Below are 18,202 nucleotides of genomic sequence, written 5' to 3'. Positions count from 1 at the left end.
GTTTTGGGCGTCAGGAGCACGCATGGGTGGGTAGAACGTCTTTAGTCGGGGCAACAGGAGCTCAGTTGAGCAGGTAGCTGGAGTCAAGATGAGAATCCGTGGTCAAGGCATTGGATGCTCGAATGGACAGGCTGCTGACCAGGCCCAAGGTGAGAGTCCATGGTCAGGGCATCAGGAGCTCAGATGGGAAGCTGGTTGGGGTGTGGGTCTGGGGTCAGAACATCAAGAGCTTAGATGGGCAGGCAACTAGGGCCTAGCTAAGAGTCCACAGTCAGGGCACCAGGAGCTCAAATGGAAGGGCTGCCAGGGCCTAGGTGAAGGTCTGTGGTCAAGGAACTGGGAGCTCAGTGGGCCAAAAATAAGGGGGTCAACTTTTCACACGATATATGGAAAATATCAGATATTTGGGTGAATGAGGTGGGGGACTCTAATGAGTTTCCACTAGGACATCCCTGTAATTACAAGACAGAGGGAAGGATCTCAAGAAAGCAATCTCTCAGTCTCTCCAATACAGAGGAGATCACAATGGGAGTACCAAAAGCAGTAGAAGTGCCTTGCAGATTCTCAAGTGAAGTGTTGCTTCACTTGGAAGAGCTGTTTGGGGCCTTAAATAATGATGAGGGAGCCGGTGTGGGTGCACATGCAGAATTTCCTGCAGTCACGGGTTGGTATCAAGGGAGCGATTGGTGGGAAGGGATGACGAATAGCGGGACACGTGGCTACCCCTTTGACTTGGAAAAAGTGAGATGAGTCAAAGGACGTGGTCTCATGCACTGCCACATCATCTGCAAATTGGAGGAAAAACATATCATATTCTGTCTGAGATCCTGTAACCAGATGGCAATAACATCGACTTCTACGGTTTGGGTTACCACCACTCCCCCCCATCCCCCCAACATCTCACTCTTTCCCTATCCTTGTGTGTTTTTTCCTCCAGCTCTACATTTACAGAGCTACTCCCTTCCCCTAATTAATTCTCAGCTTTTCTTTCCTGTTCTCCCATCCACGTCCACCTTGGCTATTGACAAGTGCTCTTCCCTCCTCCCCCTACCTTTTTAAATCAGGCCCCTGCCTGCTTTGTTGTTATATCCTGGTGAAAGGCTCAGGACTGAAATGTTGGTTATATTTCTCTGCCTCCTATGGGCACTGCAGGACTCTCTGAGTTTCTCCAGCACTTTTATGTATTAACTACAATCACAGTGTCTGTTTACTTTCTTTTTTCACACCACTGAGCGTGTGTTGAATAAAGTGAATGGACCAACTGGTAATCTATTTTACTACGGCTTATTGAGCAAAAACATGCAGGATTTGACAGAGAGATTTTTGGAAATGATTTGCAACATTCTGCAAGCTTAGTGGGTAATAAAAATTGTTATAATCACTGATGAAAGCTCCAAGACAAACAACAATCTAGCTGCAAACATAGTGTGTGAACTGTGAAGAGCTGTCATTCCTTCTTTCTAGCAACAGAGTTTGGGAAAGATGTGAACTTATGAAAGGCTGATGGCATATTCATGCAGAGGTAAGTTGTATGGTAAAGTAACGTATATTTCGGCATACAAGTTGAGTTGTGAAACACAAAAAAATCTCTGGAAAAAAAAATGGGGGTCAACTTATATCCCAGATATACTTTTGAGACCTTAAATTCAGCTCGAAATCAAATCCATGCTGATCTGGCGTACAAGTCGACCTTTGAAAAACCGATTCGGTGTATAAGTTGACCCTTGAAAAACCAAAAAAAAACAAATGCAACAAATTTTCATTGAGATTTTTTGACTTATTTATCTCTTCCTGCGGATCGTATGATTGCTTTTCTTACACTAATGGCTAGAAGATCTATACTATTGAATTGGAAAGAGGTTAATCCTCCCACTGTTTTCCAATGGTTTACCCAAACTATACTATGTTTAAATTTAGAGAAAATTAGAAACTCTGTCTATGAATCCCCTTCTAAGTTTGAGTTAACCTGGCGACCATTTATTCAATATTTTCATTTGTGGTGAGTTGATCTGGCTCTGTTTTCTTTCTATGATTATGTATGATAATTGGGCTGTAAGATGAGATCGGAGTGATCGGCGTGGTTTAGCTATATCTGTAGGTTTTTTTTAAAGTTTTTTTTAAATTCCGATTTGTTTTTTCTTCTTTTTTGGGTTTTTTTTTCTCTTTTTTCATATATTGTTATTAATTATATCTTTTTTTTAGAGATAGTTCACACCCTAAACTGATCTAAAAATTTTTTTTATGATATATTTTTATTCTGTAATATTATTGTTTAATATCTCTGTATTAATTCATTACTTACTATGTATTTTTTATATCTCTTTGAACTGTATGCGTTTATAAATTATAATAATAATAAAAAAGATTGAAAAAGAAAGAAAATTTTCATTGAGATTTTTATTGAAAACAACAATACAATTAGCACCCTTAAAAATCGCTATCATTGTCCGGAAACAACAGCACATTTAGAACCCTTCAAAATCACTCTCCCTATCATCGTCTGAAGCAAAAATGGAGGCAAGAACATCCATGCTCTCATTGTTTAAACAGTCATCATATGGGTCCTAGTCTGTATCTGATGAGGCAATTTCAGCTTTGTTGTCAGTGTCCCACAATAAATCATTTTCTGTGTCATCAATTGCATGAGATACTGCACTTTTTAAACGATTTTATCACAGTCTCAACTTTAACTTTTTCCCCATACAGAGCATATCAAGTAATGCAGCACACATTGCCTTCCCTTTTGTAAATTACTTTTCTGCACTCAACATCCATGTATTCCATTCTTCGCGCATGTAGTCTTTGAATGGCTTGTTCAAGCAGATATCGAGAGGCTGCAATACAGACATCAAACCACCCAGAATAACTGCCTTCTAAGTATTATGTAGTGCTAATCTACTTTTAGAATTCTCAGTTAAGAGGCTGTGAAACATATCCCAGACCAGCAAACTCTTTTCTTTGCGTAAACTGCCTGTTCCACACATTGTCTATCCATAGTTTTGCACCATTTTCATCCATCCATCCTTTTTCGAGAAAATATACAAAAATACCTGAAGGGAATTTCATTTTTGGTTTAATTTTGCATTTGAAGATTACCATGGGTCTTAACTTTATCCTGTTAGCCATGTATGATAACACCACAGTAAATTTGGTCCTTTCATGGTCTGTACTTCTGGTATGCACAGTTTTAACACCTTTCCATTCCACTATTGTATTGCCTATCATGTCAAAATTCATATTTCCGATATTTGCCAATGCAAGCTGGCGTTTCTGCCGGATCTCTTGGTATTTTGTGTGCAATTTTTGTTTTTTTGACGTAATATCAGATTTTTCCTGTTCATGAAACGACTACACCAGCCGACTGTAGCCTCAAAATCACCACTGAGGTCTGGGTGCAACTTGGCCCATTGCAGTGAAAATGTGTTTTATTTTGGATGACAATGTAGCAATCTTGCCTCTGTTCACATATCCATTTTGCAATGCGATTTTCCAACTCTGGCCAACGAGTGATTTCTTTTCTCAAAGAACATACCCTTTTTTGGTATGTTTCTTAAAGTCTCTTCTTTCTTCCTTCAATCTCTCACCAACTTCTCATCCACACCAAATGTTCTCGCAGCATCCCAGTTGTTGGTTTTCTTGGCCATTTCTATCACTTTCAACTTAAACCTCGCTTCATATTTTTGTCACGTGCTGCATTGTGTCAACGGACCCACCATGATAGCAATCACCTCCAGCCAATGCCCACCAGATCAATTCACGCGATATATGGGGGGGGGGTCGACATACAAGCCGATTAATGGGGCACCTCATGCAGCCAGAAAACAGAGATCAACTTATAAGGCAGATATAGCATAAAACGAGGCTGAAAAAGGCGGGAGGCGGGGGTTCGACATAGGCTAATCAATCTATACTCCAATGTGTTACTAGCCTAGAGGACTCCAAAACCCAGCAGCAATAGAAATTCACCAAGACAATGGTTACTTAAACAAAAGCTGCTTTTTTCTTTAAACACAAAAAACAGGATCAAACTTTAACTTATTACTATTAACAACTCCCACACATGTATGTAATGTGGAAAGTTCTTTATTTCACAGTCCAATCTCATACACTTCTCACTTATCCAAGTATCAGGCAATTCTTATACTGTGCACAGAATTCAACATTTATGAATCTCCACGAGGCTCAGGTGCTTAAAGTTAAATGGTTACTGCTCAGGAAGATTCTTGTTGATTTCAGAGAGATATTTGTTGCTCGTTGGACACACACAAACTGATTTCCTCCAATCAGTCACTTCAGTGTCTTGCCAAAGAAACCTGCCCTATCATGGGTTTTCCAAATTATAACCTCTTCATCCTCTTCAAGAGTTCCTCTTGTTTCCCTTATTTCAGGAGAAACACTCTAGCCAGGATTACAAGGGTCTTGAACAGGCTGAACTCACAACTTGTCTTCAAAATGGGGTTTTTCAACAAGCTTGCCAGGTTGCCATTTTGCAGTCTCAACTGGTACTATAGAACTGACCTCTCTCTCTCTCTCTCTCTCTCTCTCTCTCTCTGTGAGAGAAGAATCCTGTTTTTTTTCCTCTCTCTGCTTGTAAAATCAGAAACCTCTCCCAGGGCCACAATCTTTGAAAGATCTTATCAGCACTTGAGGCCCAGACTCTGCTCCAATTTGCAACTTTTAAAGTTCTTTCCAAAGCAGTTCCATTGTCTTTTGCAAAGCCAACCAGAGCCTAAATGTCTAGCTTCAGCATTTTAAATGGATTTTAAATGAGATGTCTTTTGTGAAATGTTACTGTGTTTGTGACCTACTCTATACCCCCATAATCTCTTTTAAAAACATATTTATTCATAACCTTATTAATATAACCTGTAACAAAAGTATACATATTTATCCTAATTTTAAGGAATAAATAAATGTAAGCATTGCCACTTATCAGACAGCAGTAAAAGCTGACCTCAATTTTGCTTCTTCCAAGCTTAATTTCATCATTCATGCAGATGCTTTATTCAAAAATACATGGAGTTAAAAATTGGCCTATTTTGCAATCTGTCAGGAAATGGGTTTAGTGACCCCATCAACTACAAATGTCTCATTGGTTTTGAAGATTGTTAACTGTTTGTATACTAGAAACTGTATAAAATTCCTGCGTGCAAAAATCCCAGATTGAATAATTTGAACACTGCCTCTTAGTTTGCCATGTAATGACTCATTATCTTCCAATTGAATCAAAGCCCAAAAAAGTGAATTAAATAATACATGCTTCTGCCACTTTTGGAATAAGAATTAAAGCCACAGTTACACAAAATAAAGCTGATTATGGTATTTACAATAGTGGGTGACAAAACTGTGCTCTGTTAAAGGCACAGCATTTCAATACAAATGAAAAGCTTAAAGCACCTTTAAAAATACACTCATTTACAAAGTTTACCATGGTGGTTATCAATGGTGCACTGCAATTTCAGGGATCCCATTTAACTCGCTATGCAATAAACTATTTTTCCAAACTGTCAAAAACAGCCCAAACCAGTTTTTTTTTGTGCATAGAATATGTTCACTACTGTACAAAGAAACACAAAAGCTGCAAATGCTAGATCTTGACTCGACAAAGTATTAGAGGAACTCAACTGACCAGATAGCATACACGGAAGAAATGGTCAGTCAAAGTTTAAGATTGGGGTGGCATTGTTTGCGTAGTGGTTAGTGCAACGCTGTTACAGTGCCAGCAATCAGGATCAGGGTTCTGTAAGGAGTTTGTACGTTCTCCCTGTGTCTGCTTGGGTTCTACCACGGGGGCTCGGGATTCCTCCCACCGTTCAAAACGTACTTTGGTTGTAGCTTAATTGGGCCGAAATTACCTGTTACCGTGCTGAATGCTAAATTTAACATAAATTTGAATCCTTTATCTCAGATAGAATAGGTAAAATCACAAAGGGGGAACAAAGCTGGGGAGAGGCCTAGGCATGATAGAGCAATGGACAGAAAGTGTGGGAAGTGGAGAGACAGGTAGAGGGAGAAACTATTACGAAAGGGGCAAGGAAAAAAATGTTAGAGGGGAGAGAGGAGGGGAGGAAGGGCGTGTTGTGAGAAAAAGAAATAAATTTGTACAGGAGTAGGAAGTGATGGAAACAGTAAGCACTTTCAAATTGCAGCGCCCAAGTAGCCCTCCTGGGACCCAAATGAGATTACTGGGTTGTGTGTACCATCTGAATCTTTCAAATAACAGCCTAACCTGCCTGTTAAATTGGCAACCTGGCAATTTAAGGGTGATCCTGTCCTGACAATAATGTGGAGAGTGACGCATCACACAGCCACAGGGAATTCCCTGTGTTCTTTCTGTTCCATTTCTGTTTTAAGTTCCAGAGTAACTGGATGAGCTGCTTCCTCTTTCAAATAGACAAAGGAGGACATCCAGGTAAGTTTTACTGGGTTCCCTGACCACCTCCGTGGTAGGTCTGGATGCCGGGTAGATTTTGACTGGGCTTATCTGGTTTGGCCCTTTCAAATAGCTCTGCTTCTGGGTCTTCAACCCAGTTAACCCCATTTTACAAGACAATTTGAAAGGGCCAACAATTAGATGGGGGTTGGGATTACCTAAATTTTTTTAAAATCATTGTTCATATCATTAGTACAGAAGCCTAATAGCCTAAATATTCCTGAACTTGTCTGATCTCGGAAGCTAAACAGTCTCAGCCCTGATCAGTACTGGTACTTGGAGGGGAGACCGCCTAGGAACACCAGGTGCTGTAGATTTCTATGAGGGGCATTGGACAAAGTGGCGACTCTCTGTCTGCCTTACGGTAAACAAAAGTTAAAGAATTTCATGTATGTTACATTCTAAATTAGTATTACATGACAATAATGGAACCTTAACTTTCAGGCTGCCCAAGTTTACCTTTAGACAAAGCCAAGAATAGACATGTCATTGCAAGCATGTCCCACTGTTGAAATTTAGACCCCTCACTATAGGCTTTTTGTCCACATGTTAAAAAAGTTTCAACTTTATTTTGCAATCCAGAAGTGCCCAATATCTCCAAAAGTCACGCCAAATCAACATAGTTTATTTTTTGCCCTACATTCTAACACATGTAGTCACTTTTGTCTCCAAACACTGGGTTGATTTTAAAAAAGATTATTCTAATAATTTACTGGGACTGAGAAGGCAGAATTCTATGCAAATTCTCAATAGAAAACAGATGTGCAGTTTTTGTACAGTAAAACTCCGATTATCCAAAATCCTCATTTGTCTTAATTTCTTTTGGACCTGTAAGTGCTGTCTGTTCACCTATGAAAATTTTTGGATAAAGGAGGATATCCAATCAGAAATCCTCATTTTTCAGGACCAAATTGAACTCACAGATTGAAAAAAAATTCACCTGGCATGAAATTAGAACAACAATTGTCCTTGTTTCAGGTAACTCCCTCCCCTCTCTCTTTCCATTTCTTCTTTACCTACACCAAATTACTTTTCTCTCCAACTCTCCCCCTCAAACTGCGTCCCACTGGCTCCCAGCTGCAAGCGGTCAGAAGAATCCCTTGTTCCGGCGTCATCAATGAGAGTGGCCTCCTGGGTAGAAGCAGGACAGGCATTCACGTTTACCTGACACTGGCAGAGAGGTTCCAGCTGCATGGGGTATTATGGATAACAAAGACGGCCACTGATCATGCATAGAGCCGCCACCACCCTGAGTGAGATTCTGGAGCAGCCCTGAAGCAGCCCAATGAGGTGCCAGAGCGGTGGATACGAAGCCAGAACAGCCCCTACTGGAACGAGCCCACAGAGAGACAGGAGTACACCGACTCACTAGTGAGTGTTCCACTGGCCCGGGAAGCCTTTCCGGGGATTGGCGGCAGCGGTGGGGTCATGTTGGGGATCAGTGGCAGTGGTTAAGAGGTCTCGGAGATCAGCAGCAGCATTGGGGACAGGTATGGGATCGGCGGCGAGAATTAAACATTATTTTAATGCTTAAAAAGCCTTCCCTTGTTGTTTGTTGTTGTTTAAATATTGTTACAAGTGATTTGCTGTTGCCCCTGGGCTGTTTTTAAAAAATGACCAGCTCTCTGAAGAATTCAGTCATCCAAAATAGGTCCGGTCCCGACCACTTCAGATAATCAGAGTTGTACTGTACTTATTATGTTACAAAAGGCCATTCAGCCCACTGGTTCATTGCAGAACAAACTTAACTATCTTGTTCTCCGTCTTTTGTCCTTTGGCCTGCAACTTGTTTCTCTCAAATACCCATCCACTCCACTTTGGCTTATTTGCCATTAAAAGTAAACTCTTGTTTATCCATTATTTTTGAAACCGGAATTCTAATGGACAAAAATTTCAAAGAATATTAAGTAATGTCATAATTTTTTTTTCAAAACTATCCATTTTAATTTGGCACACCAAGTTCCAATGCAATTTTGTTCACATGTTGTCTCCAATAAGCCTGTAGCAGTCAGCTTGCCCTCAGTCCCTTTCATATATTTACAGAAAATAGCTGGTTTCAATTATGCTTAACATACTGTAACATATTTCTCCCATCGATAGATTACATCAGATAAAAAAAATCTTAGCCTTAGTATGAAGGGGAAAGTTGTCACTCCAACATTGAAATAGAAAATGGAAGTACTTTAAAGAGTGAAAAACAGTAAATATTGCAATGCTCACAAAATAATTTAACCTTGGTTCCTCAATGATTCAGGACATTAAATTGTAAAGCATAAAAATTTCTCAGTGAAATTAGAGTGATATTGTTCAGCAATTTAAGTAGAATACCAATGCATCAAACACAGCACACCTTTGAGATGTGGGTGGAAATTAGAACACCCAAGGGACGGTATGCTTAATGTAGAAATAGCGCAACGCTATTATAGCACCAGCGATCAGGACCAGGGTTCAAATTCCACACTGTCTGTAAGGAGTTTGTACGTTCTCCCCATGTCTGCGTGGGTTTCCTCTAGGTGATCCAGTTTTCTCCCACCCTTCAAGAATGTACCAGGGTTATAGGTCAATTGGGTGCCATTGGGCTTGTGGCTGAAAAGGCCTGTTACTGTGCTGTATGTCTCAGAGCTGCTGCTTCATATCTCCTACATATTGTTACCTTCAAATTCTGAAGACTGAAGGAGATACTTGAAACACATTTATTCAAAAGCTCATGATGCTGCTGTTTCACTACTTAGATAACATTCGACACATTCTAAATGTTATTTCTATTATTGTTAATGGGGAAAAAATCACCTGAAGAATTATAATTATGGAAAAGAAATCCATGTGATTTACACCAATTTGGCAAATAGCAGTGTACTTTTTAGAAAAAAATCCAAATCAAATAATCAATTGAAATCCAAATCAACAATTGCCATGCATGACACTACAGAAACTATTTTAATTCTTCAGTTATGAACAAGTTGTCAAAACCCAGCTTAGAAGGCATCTAATTGAGGAGAATCTATTCTAAAATGGAGTTAGCTTTTAGTTATGAATTTCTAACTCTAGATAGTCAGTAAAGAGTAATGTCACAGAAAACCTGCAATTATGTACATACAGCACGGTAACAGGCCATTTTTCCCCACATGACCACGCCACCCAATTTACACCCAATTAACCTACAACCTCCTGTACATTTTTAATGGTGGGAGGAAACTAGAGCCCCGGAGAAAACCCATGCAGACATGGGGAGAACACACAAACTTCCTACAGGCAGCATGGGATTCGAACCCCAGTCCAGACTGCTGGCACTGTAAAGGCATTGCGCTAACCGTTACACCACTGTGCCACCCATTTCATTTCCCAGCATAGAGTGAAAATATGGAGAAACAGTTGGGAAAATGTGAAGGAAAATATCCAGATAAGGTTAAAAGTGTAGTCAAGCATCAAAACATTTGAACAAACTGAACAGAGGCACAGTATTAAGAGAGGTACATTAGTATAATTGAGATGGAAATTAAGAACAATTATGACTCAGTTACAATGTTTATGTGTAAAGATGCAAATCTTCTAAGTTGACTCAGGGAACCAGATATTGTCAAAAGAAGTAGGCATAATAATATGTGGGAAAAAAAATCTAAAAATATTCCTACCTTGTAGAGCATGTCAAAACAACCAAAGACTTGTTGATCCAAACCAAAGCTTTTATTAACTAAAAGACTGGAGCACATCACATGTAGGTCAACCAGTCCAGAATGACCTGGTCTGGTTAGGAGCAATCCTTTAAGACCTGCCAGTAGGTGTGGCTACGCTCTCAGCCAATCACAGTCATCCTACACTACCATCTTTACATATACACATTGGTGATAGAATCTGCACTATCACATGGTATTCATGGTAGGAAAGAGGTAAAAAGGAGGGAATGGTCATTACTGCAGACAACAAAGTAGAAATTATGCTCAGTTTGTCTGACATGTTCGGAAATAAGGAATTGTAATGAGCTGAACTAATCCACAAGTGAACCAGGTCATAGAGGTGCAGGCTCAGGCTCATACCGAGCTGACATCACAATGGTTCCTGTAAAGTGGGGGGGGGGGGGGGGGGGGGAGAGAAAGGTCTGCAAAGGATCATGGGAGTGGTGCTGATAAGCTCTCAGAGAATTCCAGTAAAGTCAGTTGGTTGGTTCAACTCAATCACAGCTTCTCTGTGGTTTTTCATCTTTCATTTGCTGTTCAGCACACCAACCACAGTGGTGACCCAAATGATCCAAAATGGCATTTTGGACCCCATAATGAACAACATGCACAGAATGTAGTCTCACTGAAGCGGTTGACATTGTGGATCTCACAGCCGCTAGTCTGGCTCAAAAAGGCTGAGGCCCAGTTTCAGGTCAGGCAGATATAACTATGTGGTCAGCTCGCTCGATCAGAAGACTGCCAGATGAATCATCAACTTCTTATATCAGCTGCCAACAGGTACGAGGCAATTAAAGCTCCCCTTATCCATACTTTTGGCATTTCCCACCGCGAACGAGCAGTGGCTGCTCTACATGGATGGCCTGAGCAATCGAATGCCATTCACCCTTATGAATGATATGCTGGCGTTAATGGATGGCCACGAGCTCTGCTTACAGTTCAAGCTGATATTTCTCAGATGCCAGAAGGCATCCGCCTAATCCTCATGGACGATTACCTTAGCGACCCACACAGGTTAGAAGCCCGTGCAGATGTCCTGCGGCACGCCAAGCAATAATGCGGGGCATCAGTTGACCTTCTTGCTGCATCATGCCCAGCCACACGTCTCTCTCCCACTCTACCGAGGAGGCCGACGACAGCTGCAGCAGGTGGATACGCAAACTCAGAGCAGTGGTGTCTGCAACGTGTCCACTGGGTGACCAAGACCCATCATTCTTGCCACGTTGAGGCATCTCATCTTTGACGTGGTATATGGGTTGGCATACCTATTCATCTGGGCGACAACTCAACTGGTCACAGACAGATTCATTTGGAATGGCCTGTGTGAACAGGTCAGCCACTGGGCCAAAACTTGTCTGCACTGTCAGACATCCAAGGAGCAGAGGCACGTAAAAGCCCCTCTTCAGTCCTTCTTGCCACAATTAGACCACATCCACGTGGACATCATCAGGCTGTTGCTGGTTTCCAGAGGTGCCATGTACCTGTTCACAACAGTGGACAGGTTCACTAGATAACAAGAAGCTGTCCCTCTCTCGGACACTTCCACAACATCCTGCATCAGGGCCCTCATCACCAACTGGATAGGCCATTTCAGCCTTTCTTGCAATTTTACGTGAGAAAGGGGCCTTCATCAGAGGGCAGATAATAAGTTATGTAACTAAGATAAAAAAGGACTACAATCGGGAAATAGAACAGCTGGAAAGTACAGAAAAAGAACTAGCAACAAGGGAAGATACAACAAAAAAAAGAGAATTGGTGGACAAAAAAATAAACATTACAAACGTATAAGGTGGAGGAGAACAATGAAAATAAAGCAGAAGTATTACCAGCTAGGAGAAAAAATGCACAAAATACTGGCTTGGGAGCTTAAAACAAGCTAAAAGAACAGTATTGGCATCAAGGAAAAAGGACAAACAAATTACAAATAACCCAACAGAGATCAATGAAAACTTTAAGGAATTCTATGAGCAATTATACCGAACTGAGAACGAGGGGAAAAGAAGACAAAATAGACGAGTTTCTAGCTAAAATTGAACTACCGAAATTAGAAGAAATGGAGCAAAACAAATTGATAAAACCATTTGAAATAGAGGAAATACAGATATATTTAAAAAGCTACCGAACAATAAAATGCCTGGGGTGGACGGACTCCCAATAGAATTCTATAAAAGATTTAAAGAGTTAATAATTCCTCCTCTCCTAAAATTAATGAACCAGATAGAAGAAACACAAAACATGCCAGATTCATGTAAAACAGCAATAATTACAGTAATACCAAAGACAGGGAAAGATCCACTAACACCAGCATCGTATAGACCAATATCTCTACTTAATTCAGATTATAAGATAATAGCAAAACTATTAGCAAACAGATTGGCCGACTGTGTACCAAATATAGTAAAACTAGATCAAACTGGATTTATTAAGAAAAGACGAACAACAATGTCTGTAAGTTCATTAACTTAATCCATGCAGTACAAGGAAATAAGACGGGGAGAGAGAGAGAGAGAGGGGCGGGGAGAGAGGGAGGGGCGGGGAGAGAGGGAGAGGGGGAGAGAGGGAGAGAGGGAGAGAGGGAGAGAGGGAGAGAGGGAGAGAGAGAGGGAGAGAGGGAGAGAGGGAGAGAGAGACAGGGAGAGAGAGACAGGGAGAGAGAGACAGGGAGAGAGGGAGAGGGAGAGAGGGAGAGGGGGAGAGAGGGAGAGAGGGAGAGAGGGAGAGAGGGAGAGAGGGAGAGAGGGAGAGAGGGAGAGAGGGAGAGAGGGAGAGAGGGAGAGAGGGAGAGAGGGAGAGAGGGAGAGAGGGAGAGAGGGAGAGAGAGAGAGAGGGAGAGAGAGAGAGAGAGACAGGGAGAGAGAGACAGGGAGAGAGAGACAGGGAGAGAGAGACAGGGAGAGAGAGACAGGGAGAGAGAGACAGGGAGAGAGAGACAGGGAGAGAGAGACAGGGAGAGAGAGACAGGGAGAGAGAGACAGGGAGAGAGAGACAGGGAGAGAGAGACAGGGAGAGAGAGACAGGGAGAGAGAGACAGGGAGAGAGAGACAGGGAGAGAGAGACAGGGAGAGAGAGACAGGGAGAGAGAGACAGGGAGAGAGAGACAGGGAGAGAGAGACAGGGAGAGAGAGACAGGGAGAGAGAGACAGGGAGAGAGAGACAGGGAGAGAGAGACAGGGAGAGAGAGACAGGGAGAGAGAGACAGGGAGAGAGAGACAGGGAGAGAGAGACAGGGAGAGAGAGACAGGGAGAGAGAGACAGGGAGAGAGAGACAGGGAGAGAGAGACAGGGAGAGAGAGACAGGGAGAGAGAGACAGGGAGAGAGAGACAGGGAGAGAGAGACAGGGAGAGAGAGACAGGGAGAGAGAGACAGGGAGAGAGAGACAGGGAGAGAGAGACAGGGAGAGAGAGACAGGGAGAGAGAGACAGGGAGAGAGAGACAGGGAGAGAGAGACAGGGAGAGAGAGACAGGGAGAGAGAGACAGGGAGAGAGAGACAGGGAGAGAGAGACAGGGAGAGAGAGACAGGGAGAGAGAGACAGGGAGAGAGAGACAGGGAGAGAGAGACAGGGAGAGAGAGACAGGGAGAGAGAGACAGGGAGAGAGAGACAGGGAGAGAGAGACAGGGAGAGAGAGACAGGGAGAGAGAGACAGGGAGAGAGAGACAGGGAGAGAGAGACAGGGAGAGAGAGACAGGGAGAGAGAGACAGGGAGAGAGAGACAGGGAGAGAGAGACAGGGAGAGAGAGACAGGGAGAGAGAGACAGGGAGAGAGAGACAGGGAGAGAGAGACAGGGAGAGAGAGACAGGGAGAGAGAGACAGAGAGAGAGAGACAGAGAGAAAAAGAGAGAGAGAAAGAGACAGGGAGAGAGAGAGGGAGAGAGAGAGGGAGAGAGAGAGGGAGAGAGAGAGGGAGAGAGAGAGACAGAGGGAAACAGATAGACAGAAAAAGAGTGAGAGAGACAGAAAAATAGAGAGAGAGAAAGAGAGAGAGACAGGGACAGAGAGTGAAAAAAAACAGGAAAATTGAATTCCTTATGGGAAGCAGAGCAAAGGAGGCGGTCAAACAACTGTGGGTGCCAGCAGGCTTAGAATTGCTTGCTAACCCAAATCCAAGCTTGAGATAGAGATGTAGAATGCTCATATAGTTCTGTATATTCGGCTATAGGAAGCCAAGAATAAAATGTAGCAATTTTAACAAATTATGTGGAAATTTGAGGCCTTTTTATAATTAGCAAAATCTAAAAAGTGAAAAAGTTCAGGAACATCCCTCCCTATAATTGGATCCTGAATTTCCAAATAGAAAGACCACAGTCTATCTGGGTCAGTAGCAGAATATCGAGCATCATCACACTGAGCACTGGTACACCTTAAGGCTGTGTGCTTAGCCCACTTCTGTTTATGCTACTGACCCACAAATGCATCACTATATCCAGCTCAAACAGTGTCATCATTTGCAGATGACAGAACAGTAGTTGGCCTCATCAGCAACAACGAGTCACACTAGAGAAGAGATGGAAAATCTCATGGAATGGTGCAAGAGTAACAACCCAAGTCTCAACGTGGACAAGGCGAAGGAGATGATCATGAACTTCAGGAAGATCAGAAACAACCACCCTCCACTGCACATTAACAACATAGTAGGTAGAGTGGAGAGCACCATGTTCCTTGGAGTCCACTTAACTAGTGACATCATGGACACTCAACATCTCCTCACTTGTCAGGAAGGTGCAACAGTGACTGCACTTCCTGAGAAAACTGAACCAGGCAAGGCTACTGGCCACCATTATGTCAATCTTCTATAGGAGTTCTATCGAGATGGTCCTGAAGGTCAATCCACAGGACCATAAGAGTGGCAGAGAGAATTACTGAACTCTCCCTCCCTCCCCCATCAACGTGATCTAAGAAGATCACGTGCAAAGAGAAGAGAACGTGCAAAATCATTGAAGACCCCTTCCACCTTGCACACAGCATCATTCAGCTGCTCCCAACAGCGAAGAGATAAAGGAGTATCAGAGCTAGTACCTCCAGGCTGAGGAGCAACTTCTTCCCACAGGCAATGAGAATGACAATAGACAATAGGAGCTGGAGTATGCCCTTCGGCCCGTCGAGCCATCACCACCATTTTACAGATCATGGCTGATCACTACCATCAGTACCCCTTTCCAGCCTTATCCGCATAACCCTTAACTCCTTTGCCCACTAGAGTCTTATCTAACTCTCTTTTGAACATAATCAGCGAATCTGCCTCTACCACCCTCTGTGGCAGAGCATTCCACAGATTCACACTTCTCTGGGTAAAAAAATGTTTTCTCATCTCCGTCCTAAAGGGCCTACCCTGTATTCTTAAACTATGCCCTCTAGTCCTCGTCTCCCCCATCATTGGGAACAAGTAATACGACTTCACCCTGTCTATCCCCCTGATAATTTTGTATACCTCAATCATGTCCCCCCTCATCCTTCTAAACTCCATCGGATTCAAGTCCAGTTTTTCTAGCCTTTCAGCATATGTCAACCCCGCCATCCCTGGAACTAACCTTGTAAATCTGCGCTGCACACCCTCTATAGCTAGTATGTCCTTCCTCAAAATTGGAGACCAGAACTGGACGCAATACTCCAGGTGGGGTCTCACCAGGGCCCTGTACAACTGCAGAAGGGCGTCTCTGTTCCTATACTCCAATCCCCTCTTTATGAAAGCCAACATGCTATTAGCCTTCTTCGCAGCTTTCTGAACCTGAATGCTAGTCTTCAGTGACCGGTGAACAAGTACTCCCAAATCCATTTGCTCCTCCCCACTCCCTAGCTTGTCTCCATTTAAATAATACTCAGCTTTCCTATTATTGCCCCAAAATGGATAACCTCACATTTGTTTACATTGAACGTCATCTTCCATTCAGCAGCCCACTCCCCCAACCTGTCCAAGTCCCTCTGCATTTTCCTGACATCCTCCTCACACTAACCAAACAAGACTCTCATTTGTACAAAACAATTTTTTTTATATATAGATAAAATACATGTCTTCTCCTTCATATGTATTATTTGTCCGTATGTGTATTATGTCTGGTTATGTGTCTGCATATTTTGCATCGAGGACTGAAGAACGCTGTTTCTTCAGCGCTTGACATCCTGTTTTGCAGAAACTGCCAAAATGTTTGGCCTGGAAATCAGCCTGAAGAAAACTGAGGTCCTCCATCAGCCAGCTCCCCACCATGACTACCAGCCCCCCCACATCTCCATCGGGCACACAAAACTCAAAACGGTCAACCAGTTTACCTATCTAGGCTGCACCATTTCATCGGATGCAAGGATCGACAACGAGATAGACAACAGACTCACCAAGGCAAATAGCGCCTTTGGAAGACTACACAAAAGGGTCTGGAAAAACAGCCAACTGAAAAACCTCACAAAGATTAGCGTATACAGAGCCGTTGTCATACCCACACTCCTGTTCGGCTCTGAATCATGGGTCCTTTACCAGCTCCTTGAACGCTTCCACCAGCGTTGTCTCCGCTCCATCCTCAACATTCACTGGAGCGACTTCATCTCCAACATCGAAGTACTCGAGATGGCAGAGGCCGACAGCGTCGAATCCACACTGCTGAAGATCAAACTGTGCTGGGTAGGTCACGTCTCCAGAATGGAGGACCATCGCCTTCCCAAGATCGTGTTATATGGCGAGCTCTCCACTGGCCACCGAGACAGAGGTGCATCAAAGAAGAGGTACAAGGACTGCCTAAAGAAAGCTCTTGGTGCCTGCCACATTGACCACCGCCAGTGGGCTGATATCGCCTCAAACCGTGCATCTTGGCGCCTCACAGTTCGGTGGGCAGCAACCTCCTTTGAAGAAGACCACAGAGCCCACCTCACTGTCAAAAGACAAAGGAGGAAAAACCTAACACCCAACCCCAAACAACCAATTTTCCCTTGCAACCGCTGCAACCGTGTCTGCCTGTCTCGCATCGGACTTGTCAGCCACAAACGAGCCTGCAGCTGACGTGGACTTTACCCCTCCATAAATCTTCATCCGCGAAGCCAAAGAAAAAGAAAGAAAACTTGAACAATCAGATGACAATAAAATTACAACTTCAGTTTTCAAAGTGCTAATTGCACGTTACTAACCTAAGTAAGTAGTATTTTATTGCATTTGCTCAAAATGTTGAGAATAGTTGCATAGATTTTAAGTTACTCATCTAGTTCATCTGAGGCTAATTAGAGAATGAGCCCCATCTAGTTCATCTGAGGTTAGTTATGAAATGAGCCCCACCTAGCCTTCAGGAGACTTTTATGGATAGTAGTCGCTACATGCGGAATGACATACTCATATTTCTTATGTAATTAGCTGCAAGGAAAGGTTAGACAAATGCATTTTTTTTTGTTCGAAGTGTAGGACTTTGGGAGGAAGCAACCTGACAGAAATATTTAAGATTATGAAAGGAATTTAGGTAGAGTGAAATGTCAAATACTAGGGGACATAGATTTGTGAAGAGAGGGTTAAAGTTTAAAGAGATGTGCAGTCAATTTTTTTTTTTACAAACACAGAGGGGCTAGGTATTTGGAATGCACAGCCAGGGAAAGTGGAAAAAGCAGATACGATAGCAACATTAAAGAAGCATTAGTATCAAGCATAGATATCCTGTATTGTTTTATTCCATGTTCCAGTACCACCTTGTTACAAGCCAATTAAAGGTGAGAAATAGTACATTATCTTCGTTGCAAGGCAGATTAGAACGACATTTAATGTCGTTTTGACATAGTGCAGGCATGACCACATTTAGATAAAGATGACATGGGCTCTGCACCTGAGGAACAATAAGCTTGTTTTGGAGCGAGGGTTGTGTAAATTGAACAATAGATTCCAAAATTGAATACATTAATGAAGGATGAAAAAAAAATGAACACAACTGACTTTTATGAGTGATGAAGAAAGGTAATCTTAATGAGGAAGTTGACATTGTGGAAGCTAAGAAGCAAATGTTCCCTCCCTTAAAATCAACGACTCAGAGCCAAGGATGCAGGATGAGGAGTTGACCAATAAGGAATGAAGATGCAATAAAATTATTTTGCAGAGGATATATATTACATGAAGCTGAGCAACAGTTCTT

General features: G+C 42.6%; 1 protein-coding gene across 6 annotated transcripts in view; it reads right to left on the bottom strand.

The window, feature by feature from the left end:
- The window catches only part of LOC138755364 (ubiquitin-conjugating enzyme E2 W), an 84,850-nt gene that overhangs the window by 57,607 nt on the left and 9,041 nt on the right, over window positions 1–18,202 (bottom strand). The window contains exon 1 of one of the 6 annotated variants that reach the window (XM_069921202.1): window positions 10,066–10,168. The exons of the other annotated variants lie outside the window; for them this stretch is intronic. The gene's annotated coding sequence lies outside the window, so the exon portion shown is untranslated. Of the gene's footprint in view, window positions 1–10,065; window positions 10,169–18,202 lie in introns of those variants that run through there. 6 annotated transcript variants of the gene reach the window in all.

Source organism: Narcine bancroftii, chromosome 2 (genome assembly GCF_036971445.1).
Source record: "Narcine bancroftii isolate sNarBan1 chromosome 2, sNarBan1.hap1, whole genome shotgun sequence".
Lineage (NCBI taxonomy): Eukaryota > Metazoa > Chordata > Chondrichthyes > Torpediniformes > Narcinidae > Narcine > Narcine bancroftii.
The sequence above is the reverse complement of the archived record's forward strand: the minus strand, read 5'-3'. Positions and strand labels throughout refer to the sequence as shown.